This window comes from Sorex fumeus, unplaced genomic scaffold (assembly GCF_029834395.1).
Source record: "Sorex fumeus unplaced genomic scaffold, SorFum_2.1 ptg000041l, whole genome shotgun sequence".
Taxonomy (NCBI): Eukaryota; Metazoa; Chordata; class Mammalia; order Eulipotyphla; family Soricidae; genus Sorex; species Sorex fumeus.
The window spans coordinates 6733104-6756148 of record NW_026606098.1 but is presented as its reverse complement, the minus strand read 5'-3'; the positions used below and the strand labels follow the sequence as shown (position 1 = coordinate 6756148).

Sequence of the window (23045 nt, the reverse complement as noted above, 5' to 3'; positions counted from 1 at the left end):
TCCTGGTGGTGAATCCGTAATACAGTTCATGGAGGATTCTGATGTACTGAGTTTGAATGCCCTATTTGGCTAGGGCATCGATGACCGCTTCAGTCTCAACAGAATCGAAGGCCTTCTTTAAATCGATGAACGTTAGACAGAGCAGCATCTTGAACTCTTGTGAAACCTCAATGAGCTTGGTCACCATGTGGATATGGTCGATTGTGCTGAATCCTATTCAGAACCTGGCTTGCTCGCATGGTTGTCCTTCATCTAGTGTTCTGCCAATCCTAATCAGGATATCTTGAGTGAACAACTTGTAGATGACAGACAACAGGCAGATTGGGTGATAGTTGCCAATGTTGGGATGTCTGTCTCCCTTCTTGTACAACAGGACGGTCCTGCTGGTTTTCCATTGGGACAGAACCTTGCATTCAGACAGGTAGCGTGTGAAGAGCCAAGCCAGTGTATTGATGAGTACTGACAGCAGATTCTTCAGGTGTTCAGGTCTGACTTTGTCTAGACCTGGTGCTGTACTCTTCTTTACAATGAAATGGCATGTCAGATTTTGGAAGGGAGAAAGCTGCAAACAACTTGTCCATCCAGCAGAATTTGGCATGTGGGCAAGTGGATGTGGCTATCGAAGAGATCCAATTAGAAGTCGTGGATAACCTTTTCCATTGCCCTTCTGGAAGATGTGATAGATCCATCAGGACGTCAGAGGGCAGTCATCTTGATCTTATAGTTGGCGAAAGACAGGCAGGCGTAGTGAATACTTTTCCTGGCTTCTGCTGCATCAGCCAACACTGCTGCTCTTCTCTCTTTGTGGTCTTCCTTTATCGCTTCTCTGCACAGCTTTGAGAGCTTGAACATTAGCTTGTGATTCCCTGAGGTGCACGCCAAACTATGTTGGGGAACGAGCTCAAGAGTTTCCATCTTGGCATTCCTTGCGCAGTCATGGAGATGCTGAACCAGTAGATCATATTCCTCGTCGATGTTGTCAGCAATGGCATCTTCCCACATTACCGCAATAGTGCCAAAGAGCCCCCAGTTGGTGTTTGTTTTGGGAGTTCTCTTCTTAAGCTTTTCAGCCCTTTCTCCCCATTCCATGAAGTATAGTGGTTCATCCCTTGATGGTTCACCGCCTCATCGTGGCGGGGGGGGGGGGGTGGCGAAGGTGCCAACCTGTGAAGAGTGAACCAACAGGTGCTGCTCAGAGATGCAGGCAGGGGTGCTTGTTTGTCAGCGTGCAGATCATTACAACATGCCAGTTGACCAAAAGCTTGTATTGGGAGCACCTGTAAGGGTGATTAGAGGCCGCCCTAAAAGCCTCTGTTCCTCTCGGAGAGCCTGGCAAACAACCGAGTGTATCTCGCCCTAACGGCAGAGACTGGCAAGCCACTCGTGGCATATTTGATATGCCAAAAACATTAACAATAATGGGCCTCCTTCTCCTGACCCTGAAAGAGGCCCTAGTAATGGCAGCGTTGGGAAGGACGAGCAAGGAGAGGCTGATAAAATCTCAGAGCCGAACTAGGCTGCGAAAACGAAGAAGGACCAAAATGACTGTCTGTGCTTTCAATGCACATACGCTGGCATGGGAAGCATCCATTGAGGACCTGATGGTGCAAGCACAGAAGATCAAGTATGACGTCACTGGACTGACCGAGACAAGAAGGCATTGATCACATAATGCCGTATTTAATACTGGAGAAGAACTGTTCCTTGGAACATGCAACAGTAGAGGCATTGGTGGTGTTGGTGTCCTCGTCAACATGAACTTGGCCATGAGCATTGATTCATTCGAATGCCTAACAACCCGAATCAGACGCTTACATTTGAATAGATGTGGCTCATTGCCAGCAGTTTCTATTTTCGTCATCTATGTATCAACATCCAACTACAATGAAGAAGAAATTGAGAAGTTCTGCATGGAGCTGGAGAAGTTCTATAAAGAAGACCCCACATTCTACAAGGTCATTGTTGGTGGTTTTAATGCCAAGATAGGACTGAGAGGTCACCCGAAGAACTTCACATTGGGACCCAGAGCCTAGAATGGAACGAACAGAGTGAGAGACTGTCTGAATTCATAATGTTGACCACCACTGCCCATGGTAACTCGCAGTTCCAGAAGGCTGAATCTAAACGTTGGACATGGGAGTGGGCAGTTTCACAACGAAATTGACCACATCATAGTCAATCGATGATTTTGCCTGACTGATGTCGCTGTTGTTTCTAAATTCCAAACGGGATCAGACCACCGTCTCCAAATAAAACTAGTGCAATTAAATATTGGCTTTGTAATTGCTATTATTTAAGTCCCCTAATAGTTAAGCCTTGCTATTGCATTTCATTGTGATGCTTCCTAAATCAGTTAGTCAACTCTACATACCTCTCCTACCATTTTTTGAGGGCTGGAAATGTGGAAATAATGGTAATATTTCACAACTCCTTTGCCAATGATGGGCTTGATTACTCCTGGCTCTGCACTGAAGGGATCACTCCTGGCAGCGCTCAGGGAACCACATGGGATTCCTGGGATAGAACATGGGTTGGCCACATGAGAAGTAAAGTGCCCTCCCTGCTGTACTATCATCAGGTCCCTGTTTAGTTTTTTAAATTCAAATAAGTGAAGACTCAGAAAGATAGCTTAGTGGCCTGTAGTGCTTCCTTTCATTGTGGAAGGCCAGTATTCATCCAGAGCACTTAGTTCATGATACAGATAACACATCTGGGTGCTTTTCCTGAACCACGGTGGGTATATTTGTTCACTCCAAAACAAGGAAGTGTTTTTACTTTCTTGCGTTTTCATTATTGCGTTCAGATGGTATTTATTGACCCATCATAAGCTGTGTTTTTAGTTTTCTGTGTTGCTCCCTAACTTGAGATTAGTCTATATGCCCTAGTGACTATGTGTTTTTCTCTTTTTCTTATCACTTCACATGACAGCTACAAAGATCATACAAGTTGACATATTCCATGACATGACTTTGTAAAGTTATATCCTTTCATTCTTTGATCCACCTCATGATCCTTGAGTTTCTTATAACTTTGGTTATTCTTAGTTATGCTGGTAGAAAGACGGGTGTACAAGTGTCTGTTAGGCTCTCTGATTTTAGTTGTCTGTTGTATTTGTGTCTGTAATAGGTTTTCTGAATCATTATTTTGATGTTTATACTGTGGGCATACTTGGTATGCTTTTGTCTGCTGCAGTTATATTTTTTGCCTTTACTTTATCATTATTCACGATCATCCTGTTGTTCATCGATTGCCTCGAGCAGGCACCAGTAATGGCTCCTTCGTCCTAGAACTGAAATTTTAAAAAGTGTCATATTCAAGGCTGCCCCAGGTTTAGGAGAATGAGACCCATCATTGTTACTGGTATTTGGCATATTGGGTACGCCACAGGGAGTTTGCCAGTCTCTGCTGTGTGGGCAGGCTACATTCGGTAGCCTGCCAGGTTGTCCAAAGTAAGAATGAGATTATAAGATGTCATGCTGCCGCAAATACGGCCGCACCCTTCTGGGAGCTGGATTTTGTAGTCTCTGGGTCTTGGCCATTGATGGGATTACACCAGGTGATGCTCAGGGGTTACTCCTGACTCAGCATGCAGAAATTACTCCTGGTGGTTCTTGGGGGACCATATGGGATTCTGGGGACTGAACTCAGGTCAGACACAAGCAAGGCAAATGCCCTACCTGCTGTACTATTGCTCTGGCCCCTTCCTTTACTTCTTTTTTTAAAAATTATTTTTATTTATTTAAAAAAATTGTTCACAGTGATTTATTACATTCACTATTCCAACACCAATGACACCATCATTACATCTTCCCACAGCCATTATTTCCTTTTTTCCCAACCACCACCCAGGCCTGTTAGTAAGTCCTAAATTATTTAATTTGTATTGCTTGTTATGATTAATTCACTACAAATGATCAAAAAAGATTTCCTTAAAAGAAAATGTGTGAAGATTGTTGTGTCTCACCCTCAAGCCATTAAACTTTTGTATAGGAGATTACTAACATGTTGTTAAAGGTTAAACCTTGTGTGCTAATATTTTCTTAATTGATACTGTTTGCCTTCTACTTTACATCCCATCCAATGTGGTATGCTCCTCGAGATATCATGTGTCTACTTCTGTGGCCATGTATTCCAGGATTTCTAAAATTTCAATGGGGTGATACAGCTGGGTTAAATTTTTTTTTTGCGTTTTGGGTCACACCCAGCGATGCTCAGGGGTTACTCCTGGCTCTGCACTCAGGAATTACTCCTGGTGGTGCTCGGGGGACCATATGGGATGCTGGGAATTGAACCTGGGTTGGCCGTGTGCAAGGCAAACGCCCTACCCGCTGTGCTATTGCTCCAGCCCCCAGCTGGGTTAAATTTTAACTGGATGATGACTTTGGAGTCTGGAAGCATCTCTGAAGCTTGCTCATATCTTTTAATATTTATTTATTAGTCTCTGGATTATGGCCCTTTAATGAGCTTATTTGGCTCCAGATGACTGCCAGGCTCCTGGAAGAACAGGGGGATGGGGGGAGGTTGCCCATTCCCTACTCTGTGGGAGCTTGCAGATTTCCTTCACAAAAACCGCATACCTGAGCTTTTCCAACAGATTCATTCCTGGATGAGGCTCATTCAAGCCTGTGGAGTCTGGCCATGAGCAATGCCTTTACTTCTTTTTTTTCTGGGTGGGGAAGAAGACCAGCACAGCTTGGGGGACGAAGAGGAAGAGGCAGAGGCTCAGGGCTGCTTTTCTCCCAAGGTCCCTGCCTTTACTTCTCATGCCCTTCACAAACCATCCGGTTGTGGTTTTTAAACCTAGAACATTTTTCACATATTCCAATTTCACATATTCCATTGCTTATGGATCTGCTTTGACTCTCTTTGTCATGATGCTGCCGGCAGTTGCCAGGACCATCCCCATGTGAACAGGCCTGAAGCAGGAGTTCCATGAGAATTAAGAAAAGAGACAGGAATAAGAGAAAAAGCATGGGGTCAGGGAATTAACAGTGTCCTGGACTGAGAGCCCTGACTGTCCTACATGTACAATGTTACTTAGAACCAGTAATTACTGAAAGGAGATTAACGTTCTCTGGTCAGATGCCTAACTATCTTGATCTGTCTTGGTTTGTCCAGATGAACTTAAATGTAAAGGGCTTTCTTGAGGGGAATTTCTTTCAGGAGGGGGAGCAGAGGTAGAGCACATAATAGGATCCCATCAGGCAGCATTCCAATTCTGGACTCCAGCATTCTGGATTCTAGTTTCCAGCAGGCAGTAGACATGTGCAGATCTTTCATTGTGCTGTATATGTACACATTTTGGACTTTAGAGTGAATTTTCTGTGGTTATGTTAAGTGCTTTGAAACATATGCTCTCGCTTCACATTTCCTTAGGCACCCTTGGTGCAATACAATACAATAAATATTCTGGTTTGCTGCAGCCTTGTCATGGGTGTTGGGTCTGTTTTTCCAAGTGCTTTACGTTTTCAGTTCCTGTGTGGTCAGTCATAGGATAACATTAGTGTGTCCTTTCTCCTTCTCCACAAGGAGCTTAGGTTTACCAAGTAATACACATCACAACGCTCCCGAATCACTCCCATTTCCTTGATATTCATCTTTAACTTCTCTATGCTCTGCTTCCCCTGTCTGTCAATCACCTATATCCCCAAATCAGACCCTGTGACTTGTCAGGTCAGATCCTTCTAAGGACTCTGGATTTTGTATTTGTAAGTGAAATATTGCTTTTCTCTTTCCCTTATGTACTTTGCATAGTTTACTTTAGAGCAATATCCTTTTTTTGTATAAACACAGGAAAACAGTTAATGCTATGCTTTTGTAACATGGGAGTTAATTGACTCTGAATAATATTTACTCCTGAGCATCGTCATATTTACTCAACTTAAGCCTCAGTTTCCCTTAGTTCCTAGCACCCCCAAAGCAGAGTCCCGACAAAGGGACCTGGATGGACCCAGGGTAAGTGATAAGCTACCCTGGCATCGAAATGAGACAGGCCAAGTGCCATAAAACCAGCAATCAGTTAAGAGCCCTTTCTTGGACAAATTTTGTCATGACCCAAAGAGAAGTGACTGGACAAGGACCCTGCTAGGGTTAGAAAGGACTAATCGGACCTGAGGACTGTAGTCTGGGATCTATAGTGAGATGTTCCCAGGAGAGCTACCCTGTAAGCTTAACATATCTTTCATTGTGTCCATATGGCTAGAAAGATTATGAAGAAGTAAATTTAAGGTGACTGTTTAAATGGTTGTGGACTAAGGAAAGGAGAAATAGACCCTTAAATGAAATTCCAAACTTCAGCGGATCTCCTAGCAGAATGAGATTTTTGTCTTAGAAGAGCTCCAGAAATAAGGGCTTTACATATGTTGATTGCACCATCACACTTATGTGTAGGTGCTACCCCAACCTTGGAGTAAGACTTGATGACTTGATGAAAGCAGTGAGACTGGGCATAGGGAGACTAACATGGGGAAAGTAGGAATGAGGGGCAGTGTGAGACTGGAATGGGGCACACTGTGAGACTCGAATAGGCACATGGGGAGAATGAAATCAAAGGCCGGACAGAGATTGGAATAAACTGCAACTGATCACCATCCAGCTTGGTGGCCCTCTTCCCTCCTTCATGTGTGTTTAGGGGGCGCTGCAGGCAGGAATGGGGAAGCCGCTCATGACCACTGAATGCAATGTGACAAAAGCACCTACACATTTATTTTTTGAATACACGGTAACTTTTCCAGTTTTCTGCTTCTCTTGAAAATGAAAATGGGCACTCCATTGTGTACTCCAATATTTGCATTTGGTTTTGGGCTCTGAGAAATACTTTATTACAAGGCACCTCATGCTTCTCATCCCCTGAACCACGTGGTGTTTGTTAGGTTTCTGAGCATTGCTGGGTGTGGCCCCCAAACTACACTTTTATTTTATTTATTTATTTTTTAAAAATATGGAATGCTTCACGAATTTGCGTGTCATCCTTGTGCAGGGGCCATGCTAATCTCTGTATCGTTCCAATTTTAGTATATGTGCTGCCGAAGCGAGCACCAAACTACACTTTTAATACATCTTTCTTGGGTAGTCTCTCACCTGCTATCACAGGAATTGTGGTCATTCCTGGTTACTCATGTGCCTGTGGTGTTCAATGATTGGGCACGGTGATTTATGTCATATTCCCTAGGCCAGTTGGTATTGGGACATACTCACCTGTTCTACCGTAGTGAGGTTTGATTTGTACTTGTGGGTTGAATTGTACTCTGATGCTTGCACCAAGCAACTGTCATGTTTGGTGTGCTTTCTGTACAGGTTTTAATATTCACAAAGAGACTCCCCCCGCTTCCCATTTGGTAATCATATGTACAACATGCAGTGGGCCTTGTCTGATACTCCCAATTGTGTTTGGTGTCGGAGTTTTACTACAACACTTTGTCTTTGGTTTTACTGTTTGTGTTGAGTGATTTTTGGTTGCTGCTGCATGTGATGTTTGTCCAACTAGATGGGAGGTGTGTTTGATTGGGACAGTGATCTGAATGCTACTCAGGTCTCGTGATACTTGGAGACAGTGGGATTGCACCCATTTGGCTATGCTGGGTAAGGCGTGAAGTTCAGAGATTGACTATAGATTTCTGTGTGTATGAGACATCTATTCCCATTTCAGGGCTGATCAGAGATGCCTAGCAGTGTTAATACATGCACGTGTTATCCTGTAAGATTGTGGTGCTAATACTACTTGTCCTCTACTCATACTAATGCTGGGTGCACTTGCACTGCTCTTTCCAGAATTCAATTATTTTTGTTTATATTTCCTACTTTATGGCATAGAGTGATAGTGCAGTATGTGGAGAACTTCCTTGGTTTGGTTACAGGACATTTTAGGGATTGCATGCTGCTTTCTGGGTGTTGTGTATTCAAAAAATAAATTATGAAAGGCTGCAGTGACTCTCTCACTGCCAACATTCTGAGATCTTGCGCCGCTTCCCCCACCCCGGAGTGGCCAATGGTGATGGGCAGATGAAGGAGGGCAAGGCAGGTTGGTATCAATTGCAGTTTATTCCAATCTTGTTTCCATTCTCCTCTGATTCTCCTCTGGATCTTCCCTCCTGCCCACTCTTACAGTCTTTGTTATATCCCAAAGTATGAGGGGTTGGGGATTACACATAGGTGTGGTCATACAATCAACAGAGGTAAAATCCTTCCCTCAGGTGAAACTTCTTCTAGGACAAACTCTCATTCAGTAGGACAACCCACCCAAGAGCGAAATTCCATCTATGGGTGTGTTTCTCCTCTCCTAGTCCAATAAACATATCACTGTCACTGTCCTCCCATTGTTCATTGATTTGCTTGAGAGCGGGCCCAATAACATTGTCAGACTTGTTACTGTGTTTGGCATATCGAATACGTCACAGGGAGCTTGCCAGGCTTTGCCGTGTGGGTGAGATATTCTTGGTAGCTTGCCAGGCTCTCTAGAGGGGTGGAGGAATCGAACGGGAGTTAGCCATGTTGGCTGTGTGCAAGGCAAATGCCCTACCCGCTGTGCTATTGCTCCAGCCCAACAAACATATAAACATTCATAATATTAGTCGTTTTGTATGGACATAGTAAGAAATACATTAAGCTTATAGGATTGGTCTCCTGGGGCCATCTTGCTATAGATCTCAGATCTATGGTATATAGTAGATCAACAGTACTCAGTCCTAATTAGTCTTTCCTGACCTTAGCAGGATCCTAATTCAGTTGTTACTCTTAGGATCATTACAGAATTTGTCCATGATCATCCTCTTAACTTATAGTTAAGTATTGTGACACTTTGGCTTGGCCCATTTCGATGCCAGGGTAGCTCACAGCTTACCCTGGGTCCATCCAGTCCTTCATCGAGACCCTGCTTTTGGGGTGCTAGGAACTAAGGGCAACTGAGGCTTAAGTTGAGAAAGTAGATGCCCAGGAATGAATATTATTTAGTGTCAATTAACTCCCAAGTTACAAAGCATAATATTAACTGTCCTCTTGTGTCTATACAAAAAGGACGTTGCTTTAAAGTAAACTATGCAAAAGGACATAAGAGAAGGAGAAAAGCAACATTTCATTTATGAATACAAGTGTCCTTAGAAGCATCTGACCTTACAATTAAACAGAGTCTGATTAGGGGAAAAAGGTGATAGACCAGTTGGGGAAGCAGAGCACAAGGAAGTTAAAGATAAGCAAAGGAATGGGAGTGTCTGTGATAGGTGTAACCTGATAAACGTAAACTCCCTGTAGTAAGGGAGAAAGGACAAACCATGTTATCCTACAGGTGTGACACAGCTGTACTGACTGCTTATCAGTCATTGAAAATTGGTCATTTTTTCTGATCTAAAGCTTCTTGGGAAGCACCATCTGTATTTTATGACAGTGAGTCTTGAAGTAAACAACTATATGACAAAGCATACTTTTTTTTTTTGCTTTTTTGGGTCACACCGGCAGTGCACATGGGTTACTCATGGTTTTGCACTCAGGAAATACTCCTGGCGGTGCTCGGGGGACTATATGGGATGCTGGGAATTGAACCTGGGTTGGCCACTTGCAAGGCAAATGCCCTACCCTCTGTGCTATTGTTCCAGTCCCAACAAAGCATAGTTTGAAAGACCATTGTCAACATTTTCATAATTTCAACATGTGATGCTTATATGCAATATTTTTGATGGATTTTAACTTTCACATAGATGCGACATGAGTCCTCAAGTTTCTTTTGGGTTGTCCAGACTAGTTGCATTCATCTGTGGATTTTCCATCCTCGCTTGTGCACAGTGGCATGCTATACTTTGTTTCCATGTATTATCGATGTGCATCCATTTTGATGTCAGTGGGTCCCACGGGTGACTTATGTGAAGCGGGGAGGAGAAATAAGGTTACTTTCTCCCCAACCACCTCTGCTACCCGGGACCCAGGGTTACTGGGTTCTTGTCTCGCCTCGCAGAAAGGAATTTCAGGAGTAGAGAAGCAATGAAATAAATAAATTTTATTTGGAGAGTTTTTAAGATGTGAGGAGAGAGAGAGAGAGAGAGAGAGAGAGAGAGAGAGAGAGAGAGAGAGGAAAAGGTACTCAAGAGAGAACTCGGGTTTCTCCAAGGGCAGAGAGAGCCCTTACACACATTCTAGCATTAGACATGAAAGCATGAAAGTACACATCTCAAGAGGGGAGATGCAGGCAACATGTACTCAGCCACCACATGTGCTCGGCAGTGTGGGCGCAAGCAGCACATGGGCTCGGGCAGCCTATGCGCGTGCTTCCTTTGTTCAAGGCTCTTCTCAGGGCTGTATCACATTTTAATCAGTTTAAGGGAGAGGTCTTAGGGTTTGAGGAACTTCATGGAGAGGGGTCCAACCTCCTTAGAGTCTGCTGGAGGTCTTATCAGGTCTGTTTTCTGTATCCACAGGGTGAATCGGTCTTAGGATTTTCCTCCCAGAAGTTCTGTTGACCTAAGTTTCATTGCCAAGAGCCTTTCCCTATTTATCTGCCTACATCACTTTTAATCTCTACTGAGACTTAGACAATGCCAGTGTTTTGGATTGTCTGATTCTGCATTCATCCTGAAATATGATTAATTCTTATGGTTTGGTCCCTGGAGTTCTTACACTTTCTGCTAATATGTGGCTTTGCAAGCTTTCTCACTTTTCCTGTGCCTTAAGAAATGAACCAGATTTAGCCGAAGAGAAGGACAACATGGAGGGCGGGATCCACAGATCCCGAAGGAAAAAAAAAAAAAAACAGGTTCCAAAAAGAGCCGAGATCATCGGGAAGTCCCAGATGGGGTAGGTACCGCATCCCGCCTCCCCCAGATGGAACCCCGGTGACCAGAAACCTCTACAAGCACAGCTCGAGTATGCGGGAACTAGGACTTTTCCTCAAAACCGCGCGGCCGCTTATGCGGCCGCGCGACATCTCTCTATATACAAAGTGATCCATGGGAAGTAAACCACCTAACGTTTCTCTCTGAAAATCATAGTTAAGCTTTGAGCACGGCCACAGCCCCAGAAACACAAGTACTTAATGCATAACCCAGCAGCTTGGAGCAGAAAAGTGAACGGGTTATGTGTTAACCCAGGCCATCAAATCTGCCAGAGGGGAAAGGGTGTTGGTCCCTTCCGCCCTCCCCCCTCTGGAAAGAAAGGTGGCGGCCACATGGGAGCCTTGTGGACAGCAGGTATGAGCCGGGGGTGTGGGGGCGACTAAAACCTCATGGGAAGGGGGGCGTTCCGGTCCGTCCTTCACGCCCTACCGAGGCCACCAGTTGCCCCCCACGAGCGGCTCTCCAGCACGGCCACAGCCCCAGAAGCACAAGGACTTAATGCAGAACCCAACAGCTTGGAGCAGAAAAGTGAACGGACTATGCGTTAATCCAGGCCATCATGTCTGTCCGGAGGGGAAAGGGTGTTGCCCCATTCGCCCTCTCCTCTCTGGAAAGAAAGATGGCGGCCGCATGGGAGCCTTGTGGACAGCAGGCATGAGCCGGGGGAGCGGGGGCGACTAAAACCTCATGGGAAGGGGGGCGTTCCGGTCCGTCCTTCACGCCCTACCGAGGCCACCAGTTGCCCCCCACGAGCGGCTCTCCAGCACGGCCACAGCCCCAGAAGCACAAGGACTTAATGCAGAACCCAGCAGCTTGGAGCAGAAAAGTGAAAGGACTATGCGTTAATCCAGGCCATCATGTCTGCCCGGAGGGGAAAGGGTGTTGGTCCCTTCCGCCCTCCTCCCTCTGGAAAGAAAGGTGGCGGCCACATGGGAGCCTTGTGGACAGCAGGTATGAGCCAGGGGTGTGGGGGCGACTAAAACCTCATGGGAAGGGGGGCGTTCCGGTCCGTCCTTCACGCCCTACCGAGGCCACCAGTTGCCCCCCACGAGCGGCTCTCCAGCACGGCCACAGCCCCAGAAACACAAGGATTTAATGCAGAACCCAACAGCTTGGAGCAGAAAAGTGAATGGACTATGCGTTAATCCAGGCCATCAAATCTGCTGGAGGGGAAAGGGTGTTGCCCCATTCGCCCTCTCCTCTCTGGAAAGAAAGATGGCGGCCACATGGGAGCCTTGTGGACAGCAGGCATGAGCCGGGGGAGTGGGGGCGACTAAAACCTCATGGGAAGGGGGGCGTTCCGGTCCGTCCTTCACACCCTACCGAGGCCACCAGTTGCCCCCCACGAGCGGCTCTCCAGCACGGCCACAGCCCCAGAAGCACAAGGACTTAATGCAGAACCCAGCAGCTTGGAGCAGAAAAGTGAAAGGACTATGCGTTAATCCAGGCCATCAAGTCTGCCAGAGGGGAAAGGGTGTTGCCCCATTCGCCCTCTCTTCTCTGGAAAGAAGGATGGCGGCCGCATGGGAGCCTTGTGGACAGCAGGTATGAGCCGGGGGTGTGGGGGCGACTAAAACCTCATGGGAAGGGGGGGCGTTCCGGTCCGTCCTTCACGCCCTACCGAGGTCACCAGTTGCCCCCCATGAACGGCTCTCCAGCACGGCCACAGCCCCAGAAGCACAAGGACTTAATGCAGAACCCAGCAGCTTGGAGCAGAAAAGTGAAAGGACTATGCGTTAATCCAGGCCATCATGTCTGCCCGGAGGGGAAAGGGTGTTGGTCCCTTCCGCCCTCCTCCCTCTGGAAAGAAAGGTGGCGGCCACATGGGAGCCTTGTGGACACCAGGTATGAGCCGGGGGTGTGGGGGCGACTAAAACCTCATGGGAAGGGGGGCGTTCCGGTCCGTCCTTCACGCCCTACCGAGGTCACCAGTTGCCCCCCACGAGCGGCTCTCCAGCACGGCCACAGCCCCAGAAGCACAGGGACTTAATGCAGAACCCGGCAGCTTGGAGCAGAAAAGTGAAAGGACTATGCGTTAATCCAGGCCATCATGTCTGTCCGGAGGGGAAAGGGTGTTGCCCCAGTCGCCTTCTCCTCTCTGGAAAGAAAGATGGCGGCCGCATGGGAGCCTTGTGGACAGCAGGTATGAGCCGGGGGAGTGGGGGGGCGACTAAAACCTCATGGGAAGGGGGCGTTTTGGTCCACCCTTCACGCCCTACCGAGGCCACCAGTTGCCCCCCACTAGCGGCTCTCCAGCACGGCCACGACTCCAGAGCACAGAAACCAATTTCTTAACTATCTGACTTTCAGTATAAATACTTCCAGGGTCAATAAGTAAAATAGCAGAAATCCAAAACCAACATTTAATTCTTGAACCCAGCTGTAGAAAGCAAATCACGTCACAATGCTTTTTCAGCATGTCTGATTGGGGGGGGGGGGTAAACTCTAAATTATAGTGGTGAATCTTTTATTGAAACAATGAATCTAATCAAAGCAAAAAAAAAAAATATCAAAAAAAAAAAAAAAAAAAAAAGAAATGAACCAGAGAAGAAGGCCCAGTAAGGGAGGAGGAGGAAGTGCAGTGAACTGGGGGATATGGGAGGCCCATTTTCTGAGCATTAATCGATCCCTGAGAACTTGTATTCATCATGACATTCTGTAAGATAGGCATGTAATAAATACGTGTTCAGAGTATTCACTGTCAGTAAGAACAGGAGAGGCCTTGATTTCTCTTTTCATTTTACTCTGCCTTTTGTCAACTTTTAGTGAAACCAAATGGTTTGGGTAAATTCCTCTGCAAGTTATCCGTGTATGGTGAAGTCTGTGGTCTATGAATGAACATTTCAATCACTGTTGCTCTATTTGGCATTCCAGTAGTAACTCAGGAATGCCCATGGTGAGTGAATGGAGGAGTGTTAGCTGGGTTCCTTTTCTGACCTCAGGATGCCTTGTGGACATTTACATGTCTGCTATGATGTTGGCCATTGACTTGTATTCTGGACTTATTGGAGAACCTGGACTTTTTTCCTACTTTGTGTGGATGCTTCAATGTCTTGTGATGTGGGATGCTGTTGCAGTGTCTTTTACCACCATCAGATGGTGTTGATATAGGCAGGTAGACAGAAAGGCCCTTGGCAGTGAAACTTAGATCAACAAAACTTCTGGGAAGGAAAATTTTTGAGACTGATCCACTTTGTGGATACGGAAAACAAAGACCTGATAAGACAATGGCAGACCATGAGGAAATTGGATCTCAGATTGGTTTTCGGGAGAGACAAAGTTCCTCTCCCCAAAAATCCTGGACCTCTCCCTTAATCCGATTAATTTTAGTGATTCAGTCCCGAGAAGACTGCAGAACAATCTGGATCAAGACAACCCAGATCAATACTATCTGAGGAGAGCCTATAAAAAGCCAGTCCAAGAGCCCATTCAAGGCTCTCTCCACCTTGGAGAAGCCCACGTTCTCTCTTGAGCGCGTTACTGTCTCTTACTCTCCACTCTCTCCCACTTAATTTTCTTCCTTTCCTCCAAAAACCCTCCAAATAAAATCTGTTTTACTTCACTGCTTCTCTATCCTGAAATTCTTTTCTGCAAGAGAGACGAGAACCCTGAAAACCCTGAATAAGGCCTGGAACTTGTTTCTTCTTCCCTGCAAAGAGCAAATCCTCACTCCAGCCTGAGTCCATGGCTCCCCAAGAAATCGGGTGGCGGGGATCAATTCCCATGCTGAGAAGACCAAGTGGACTTCAGGTGGGGCCTGACAGCCACCTGGTGGGGCTGGTGGGGCTTGGGCCCCTGCCGAGCAGGGGCTCATCACAGACTTTATCATTCCTAGGCTTCCTAGAGGGTCCTGGGTGGCAGAGGCAGAGTGGGAGAAGGTAATTGTCTTTTCTCCCGACTCACGTGAGCCACCGTTGGGGTCCACCGACATCAGTGGTGATGTCAGGTATTGTTTTAAGTTTCTTTACAGGTTGGCTGTGGTAGTGCATGTGAGCTGGGACCAGCCACTCACCATTGCTGGGTGTGTTTCTTTTTTTTTTTTATATTTATTTATTGAATCACTGTGGGAAAAGTTACCAAGCTTTCAGGTTTAAGTTTCGATCATACAATGATTAAACACCTTTCCCTTCACCAGTACTCATTTTTCACCACCAAGAACCCCAGTATACCCCACTTCCACCCCTCCAAATGTCTGTGAGGCAGATGATTTCTACTTAACTCTTCTCTACATTGATTACATTCATTATTTCGACAAAAGATGAACCATTATTGTTTAGAATTTCCCCCCAAACAATCAGAATTGCTGAAAAGGCATTGTGAAATATTTTGTTTTCTATAGCTGGTTATGAGAATCATATAATGTCATGCGGCCAAGATTTTGGATTTCTGCAAAGAGCCAGATAATTACGAGATTGGTTTCTGTATGTCTGGTGTTATGGCTGTGCCAGAGAGCCGCTCGTGGGGGGTAACTCATGACCTCGGTAGGGCATGAAGGACGTGCCGGTACCACCCCCCTTCCCATGAGGCTGCAGTTGCCCTGTCACCGCTGGCTCGTACCTGGCTTTCCTATAAGCTCTTAGGCAGCGGCCACCTTGCTGCCAGGGGGGGAAAAGGCAAAGGGAGCAACATCCTTTCCCTTCTGGAGAGGCATGGCGCTATAGTTTAACGCATGGTCCATTCACTTCTTCTGCAAGCTGCTGGGCTCTGGACTAAGTCCTTTTGCCTCTGGAGCCATGGCCATGCCAGAGAGCTGCTTGTGAGGGACAACTCATGACCTCAGTAGGGCGTGAAGGATGAGCCGATACCGTCCCCCTTCCCATGAGACTGCAGTTGCCCCGTCACCACGACTCGTATCTGGCTTTTCTATAAGCTCTGAGGCGGCGGCCACCTTGCTGCCAGGGGGAAAAAGGCGGAAGGGGGCAACACCCTTTCCCTCCTGGGGAGGCATGGTGCCGTAGTTTAATGCATGGTCTATTCACTTTTCTTCTGCAAGCTGCTGGGCTCTGGACTAAGGCTGGGTGTGTTTCGAGGAAACTAATAAAAGACTACAAAACCTGTGCCTGAATCTTTTTATTAATTCACTTATTTCCCTTTTGTAATGATTGTTTGTGCTATTGCCCCTGTGCTGATCCTGTACATTTCTGTGATGTGTTTGTTTATGCTTCATGGTGCTCCTTCTTTTGCTGTTATGTTTGATGTCACTGCTGAAATGGCAATAATTTAGTATTTTTGATCATTGGTATGGTTACATTAGAGTTGTGTTGATGTTAAGATTGTTGTTACTGGGGCAGGGGCGATAGTACAGCGGGTAGGGAATTTGTCTTGCATGTGGCCGACCCAAGTTCGATCCCTGGCATCCCATATGCCCCCCCTCCCCCAGCACCACCAGGAGTAATTCCTGAGTGCAGAGCCAGGAGTTACCCCTGAGCATCACTGGGTGTGACCCAAAAAGGCAAAAAAAAAAGATTGTTGTTACCAATATTTTAAAAATGCACTAAAACTGGGATCGTAGGATACAGGTGAACACAGATGCTCTTGATAATTCATTCCTCACATAATAAGATGCATTTTCAGAAATCATATCTAGCAAGATTCATTATCACTCATTCTTGCATATGCTGCAGTTTTCATGCTCTGGCTTTAACTTAAGTAAGTTGTTGCTTAACATGCAGTGCTAACCATTTTCTTATACCCTCCCTATGACAAATGTTACTGTTCTTACACTTCTGTTACTTCATGGATCACATAGTCATGCATACAACAGTTTGTTTTTTTCTAATCTTGCTCTCAAACTCTTTTACTTCATTTCCACCTAGTTGGTCTCATTAAAGTTTTGTGCAGCACTTCCTTTGCATTTTTATGGTGCTGTGTCCCTCTAGAGGCTCTTGCTTGGATGTTGCATCAGACAGTCTGCAATCATATGCCTTGTTAATTGTTGTCTAGAATTGTTCTGCTATCTGTGCCATTTAGATTTTGTGGCACGCATGCAAAAGTTTTAATGGATTGATTTCTGGCAGATACACATAGATCATTCCTACTCATGCCGTATAGTTGCAGTGCTTTTCCCACTGTAGTTATAGAGCATACTTCTATACATAGTGTATGGATGTTCTGACAGGATCAGAAACATGGTTCCATCCTTGTCTCAGGCACTGTCTTGTGCTGTATTACTGCATGTTTCATATTTCTTGTTGTACATGTATGTTCCATATTTCTTATGCCTGTATGTTCCGTATTTCTTGTGTACTTGTATACCTATGTTTTCCATATTTCTTCCATATTTCTGTGTCACACACTTGATCACTTGATATCCTGTTACTCAACGATTTGCTCAAGCGGGTGCCAGTAACGTCTCCATTTGTCCCTGTCACGTGCTAGTGTAGCCCAATGGCGTCTGCTTGCTACAGGAACATGAAGAGTCTCAAACCCGTTTGTTCAGGGTCTTGACAAAGAAGTCCAAATATCTCATAGGTGGGTGGCCACGCATTCATTTGACGTCATGTGGAATCCAGTTGGTAGCGGCTCTAGTCCAGCAGTTGTCTAAAAATCGCATTACGTGTCTGGCCCATCTGATTTTCAATGCCTTGGCAAACGAGGCAGCATCCCTGATCCTCGGCCCTCGATGGAGGTCGGAACTCTGGATTCCTTCTCTCACTTGAGTGAAGCGTGATACTCCAAGCATAGCTCTTTCGATTCCTCTTTGGGTGACCCGAATAGCCTTCTCATCCTGTTTTTGTAGGGCCCAGGTCTTTGAGATGTATGGCAGTGCAGGGAGAATGGTGGAGTTGAAGAGATGTGCCCGGAGCTAGAGGTTCTTCGTCCTCTTAGCTATTTCTTTGATGCTCTTGAAGGCGTTTCATGCTCCTCTCTTTCTCCTGCGCAGCTCAGGTGTCAGGTCATTCATCATGTTGAGTTCTTGACGTATGTAACTGCTGCATTCGGAGATGTTCATTCCATTGAAAGCAAATGGAACGTCAGGAACTTATTTGTTTTTCATAAACGTCAGGAACTTGTTTGTTTTTTATGAACATTGTCTTCGTGAGATTCAGCTGCAGTCCGACCTTTCCACACTCACGATTGAAGTTGGCCAGCATTTGTGTCACTTGGCTACTGTCTGGTGTTATTAGAACGATGTCATCAGCAGAGTGGAGGTGGTGTAGTTGCCGACCATCTATCTTCACTCCCATTTCTTCCCATTCCAGTCGTTGCATTACGTTCTTGAGGGTGGCACTGAAGAGTTTTGGTGAAATGGTATCACCCTGTCGAACCCCTCTCTTTACATCGATGATCACTTGTAGAATGGTGAGATCCTGGTGGTGAATCCGTAATACAGCTCATGGAGGATCCTTATGTACTGAGTTTGAATGCCCTGTTTGGCTAGGGCTTCGTTTCAGTCTCAACAGAATCAAAGGCCTTCTTTAAACCAATGAATGTTAGACAGAGCAGCATTTTGAACTCTTGTGAAACCTCAATGAGCTTGGTCACCGTGTGGATATGGTCATTGTGCTGAATCCTTTTCGGAACCCAGCTTGCTCACATGATCGTCCTTCATCTAGTGTTCTGCCAATCCTATTCAGGATGACTTGAGTGAACAACTTGTAGACGACGGACAACAGGCAGATCCGGAGATAGTTGCCAATGTCGTGGATGTCTCCCTTCTTGTACAGTAGAATGGTCCTGCTGGTTTTCCATTGCGACGGAACCTTGCATTCAGACAGGTAGCATGTGAAGAGCCGAGCCAGTGTATTGATGAGTACTGACAGCGGTTCAGGTCTGACCTTATCTGGACCGGGTGCTGTTTACTTCTTTACCAATGAAATGGCGTGTCAGATTTAGGAAGGTAGAATGGTGGGAACAGCATATCCATCCTGCGGAATTTGATATGTGGGCAGTTGGACGTGGCTATCGAAGAGATCCAAGTAGAAGTCATGGATAATCTTCCTATTGCCCTTCTGGAAGATGTGATAGATCCATCAGGATGTCAGAGGGCAGTCATCTTGTCTTGTTGTTGGCGAAGGACAGGAGGGCATTGCGAATAATTTTTCCCGGCTTCTACTGCATCGGCCAGCACTGCTGCTCTTCTCTCTTTGAGGTCTTCCTTTATTGCTTCTCTGCACAGCTTTGTGAGCTCGGATGTTAGCTTGTGGTTGCCTGAGGCTCGTGCCAAGCCACTTTGGCAAGTGAAGGATGAGCAAGGAGAGGCTGATAAAATCTCAGGGCCGAACTAGGCTGCCAAAATGAAGAAGGACTAAAATGACTCTACTTTCAATGCATGTATGCTGGCATCGGAAGCATCCATTGAGGACCTGATGGTACAAGCGCAGAAGATCAAGTACGGCATCATTGGTCTGACCAAGACGAGAAGGCATCAACTACATCACTCCATTTTCGACACTGGAGAAGAACTGTTCCTTGGAACATGTGACAAAAGAGGCGTTGGTGGTGTTGATGTCCTGTTCTCATGAACTTGGCCATGAGCATTGATTCATTCGAATACCTAACAACCCGAATTGGATGACTACACTTGAATAGATGTAGCTCACTGCTGGCAGTTTCTATCTTTGCTATCTACGCACCAACATCCAACTATGATGAAGAAGAAATTGAGAAGTTCTACATGGAGCTGGAGAAGTTCTATAAAGAAGACCACACCTTCTACAGGATCATTGTCAGTGATTTTAATGCCAAGATAGGACTGAAAAGATCGCCCAAAGAACTCCACAACAGGACGCATGGCCTAGAATGGAACAAACAGAGTGAGAGACTGAGTTCATCATGTCGACCAAAACCATTCATGGTAACTCACAGTTCCAGAAGGCCAAATCTAAATGTTGGACTTGGGAGTCTCCCAGTGGACAGTTCTACAACGAAATTGACCACATCATATTCAGTCGATGGTTTTGCCTGACCGATGTCGCTGTTGTCCCCAAAGTCCAAACCGGATCGGACCACTATCTCCTTCGTGCAAAATTCTACTTCACGGATCTGGGAGAAAAAACTGAAAAGTTTGAGAGCTCCCAGAATGACCACCAACTGGGAGCTCTTTGGCTCTGTTGTGGCAACACGGGAAGATGCCGTCGTTGATGACATTGATGAAGAATACGATCGACTGGTTCAGCACCTCCATGATTGTGCGAAGAACGCTGAGAGAGAAAGTCACAAAAAAAGACGCCTGTCTTTGAAAACTCTTGAACCCATTCGTGCCACACACATAATTTACTAATCATGATATACCAATTATGGTCTTCTAATCACACATGCACACACACATAGACACCGAGTTTTGTTTCATGCCTTAATTGCTGGTACAAGCTGGCAAGTAATTGGCATTGCTCACCACCTATGTATGATTGACATTGCTTTCATTAATGATTCTGATCCTTAGAGCAGACACAGGCATGCATGTTCATTCTCATGTCTGTGTAATCCCATCCATAGCTATGCACATTCACTGAATTATCTCTTTAATCAGGTATGTTTCTTTGGAAGTTACTGGCAGGTGCAAAATTCACAGTGATCCAAATCTTTGCTTACTGTCTCTCTTGCATGTGCACACATATACCTACATGCACACACATGCTCAGACAATGGCAATTTATTATTTGCTTATGAAATAGGAATTTTTGCTAAGCTTATCAGGCCTGGGAATATTAACACAGACACCTGTTATTTTACTGCTCACTTGGGTGTGCAAATTTGCTCTACCTTTCAGTTTTCTCACATGCTTAATTTTGGGGGGAGGGTCACACCCAGCGATGCACAGGGGTTACTCCTGGCTCTGCACTCAGGAATTACTCCTGGCGGTGCTCAGGGGACCATATGGGATGCTAGGAATCGAACCTGGTTTGGCCGCATGCAAGGCAAACGCCCTACCTGCTGTGCTATTACAAAATTAAGCCCCGCATGCTTAATTTTGATGTGTTTAATTTTTCAGTGCACTGACAGCATAAGCTTTCACAAGCAGCTCTTGCTTCAGTGCACATTTTACTGGTTTCACCATAGTCTGGCTTACAGCACTTTATACTGCAGTCTTCACTACAATCAGCAGAATCAGTAAACAGTAAACAGTAAAAAGCACTGCACTTTTCTGCACAGTTAACACCTGGATGGATTTATTGGAAAATATTTTGAATACTCTTCATTACTTCACTCAGTATGTTTCCTTAATGACATTTGTGACCTGATTTGAAACAAGGATGTGCTTCAGCCTGTTCTTTCATTGAGTAAAGATTTTGTACTTCAGTACACACACAGAATTTTGTTTTGTTTTTTTCCCTACCTAACCTACTTTGTCTGTCTCTGTCTTTTTGTCTTTTTCTACACACATTCACATATTCTCCTGTAAAACTGTGGCCCTAATACTGCTTGTCTTCTACTCATACTAATGATGATGCACGTTGCTGTTTCCAGTGTCAATAACTATTTATATTCCCTACTTTGTGGCTTGGAGTGCAGCATGTGAGCAGTTCCTTGCACTTGGCCAGCTGGGGCTCAACCTATGGACTCCCATATGGTCTCATTACTCCCAGGAGTTATCACTTAATACAGCCATGAATAAATCCTGCCGGGGTATTGCCATGGATGGCTCAGTGGCACTGTAGCACTGTCCTCCTGTTGTTCATTGATTTGCTTGAGCGGGCACCAGAAATGTCTCTATTGTGAGACTTGTTGTTATTGTTTTTGGCATATCAAATACGTCACGGATAGCTTGCCAGGCTTTGCTGTGCGGGCGCGATACTCTCGGTAGCTTGCCGGGCTCTTCAAGAGGGGCGGAGGAATTGAACCGGGGTCAGCCTGGGTAGGCTGCGTACAAGGCACATCCCCTACCCGCTGTGCTATTGCTGCAGCCCAGTAACATTAAGAAAAGGCAGCCTGTTTATTGCCTTGGAATGAGGGTTATTCAGAGTACCTTCATATTCCTATGATCACAGTTATGCTTGCAGGTACATTTTTATTTCTGTTCAGTGCATGCACTTAATGCATTCCTTATGGGCTTTCAGTTTGAGTTTTATTTCCTGTTTTGCTGCACTGCAATGCTACCTGGATCTATTTTCATGGCCAAAGGAAGCATTTCCCCTACAGTAATTCACTCCTGCCACGTTCTCATGCCATAACAACTTCTTCATGACTTTATTCCTTGTTAGATTGGATTCAAATACTTTTACTTCATAAATTGTTGTGCAACACATACATCAGGGAGCTCACATCTGAGCTACTGACTCATGCTTGTGTACTTCCTCAACAACAACAGAAACATGCCACTTAGCTTCACAGGGGATGTCAAAACACTACCATTGTTGATGTTTCATGCTCTGACTTCTGGGCTTTATTCTGAATACTTCTGAATACTTTATTCACCATGTGGGTTTTTCCCGTCAGCAATAGTTGTGTTTATCACATTGCTCATAATCTTAGACAATGGTGTCCTTATAAAGAGAGCATGCCAGTGTTACCTGTCAAACCATTCTGTTGCTTATCAGTATTGATAAGCCCACCATGTTTAGTTATGTTATATGTTCTTCTGATCTGTCATGAATCCCAGGTAAGTCAGCCTCATTGGCATCAAATAGGTGCAGGTGGGTAGCTTGCCACACAGTGGCTGAACGTTAAGTTTCAGGTAGGTGACAAGGTAGTTGGATGTTTTGGGTAGGTGGTTATGTAGAGGCTCTGGTAGTTGGTGGTAGAGTTGCTGTATGAAGTGGGTAGTTTAAGTTTGTATGTCTGTGCATTGAACAATAGGACTACATTGAGTGTGACTCAAATTGGGCTTGGATTCAGGTTATATTATTAGTGTTAGGAGGCTTGGGATTAGGGTTTGGGTGAAGGTGGGGGTTGGGGTTAGGTTAGGGTTAGGGCTAGAGTCAGAACTAGGGTTAGAGGCCTCATAACTGGGGACTCTGGCAAGTGTGGACAAAGCCAAGTGTGGATTCAGGAGAATGGGGACTCAGTTTGATTGACACTCTGGTAACTGGGGACTATGTGGAATAGGGAGTTCATGTTTGAGTGAATACTCAGTATATTGAGCAGTCAGGGTTAGGGTTAGGTTAAGGTAGGGTTTGGATAGGGTAGAGTTAGAGGGTTATGGCTAGGGGATAGGGTAAGGGTTTTGGAGACTCTAGTGATTGAGGACTCAGGTAACTGGTAACTTTGGAATAAGTGGAGACTTGGGAAACTGAGAAACAGAGGTTAGTGGTGAGCCTAGCAAGTGGTCAGTGGGGACTTAGGAGT

General features: G+C 45.5%; 1 non-coding gene across 1 annotated transcript; it reads right to left on the bottom strand.

The window, feature by feature from the left end:
- Positions 1–6934: 6934 nt before the first annotated feature.
- On the bottom strand, positions 6935–7038 carry LOC130029030 (U6 spliceosomal RNA). Its single transcript, XR_008793246.1, has one exon. It is a non-coding gene; the product is annotated as a U6 spliceosomal RNA (small nuclear RNA).
- Positions 7039–23045: the final 16007 nt, after the last annotated feature.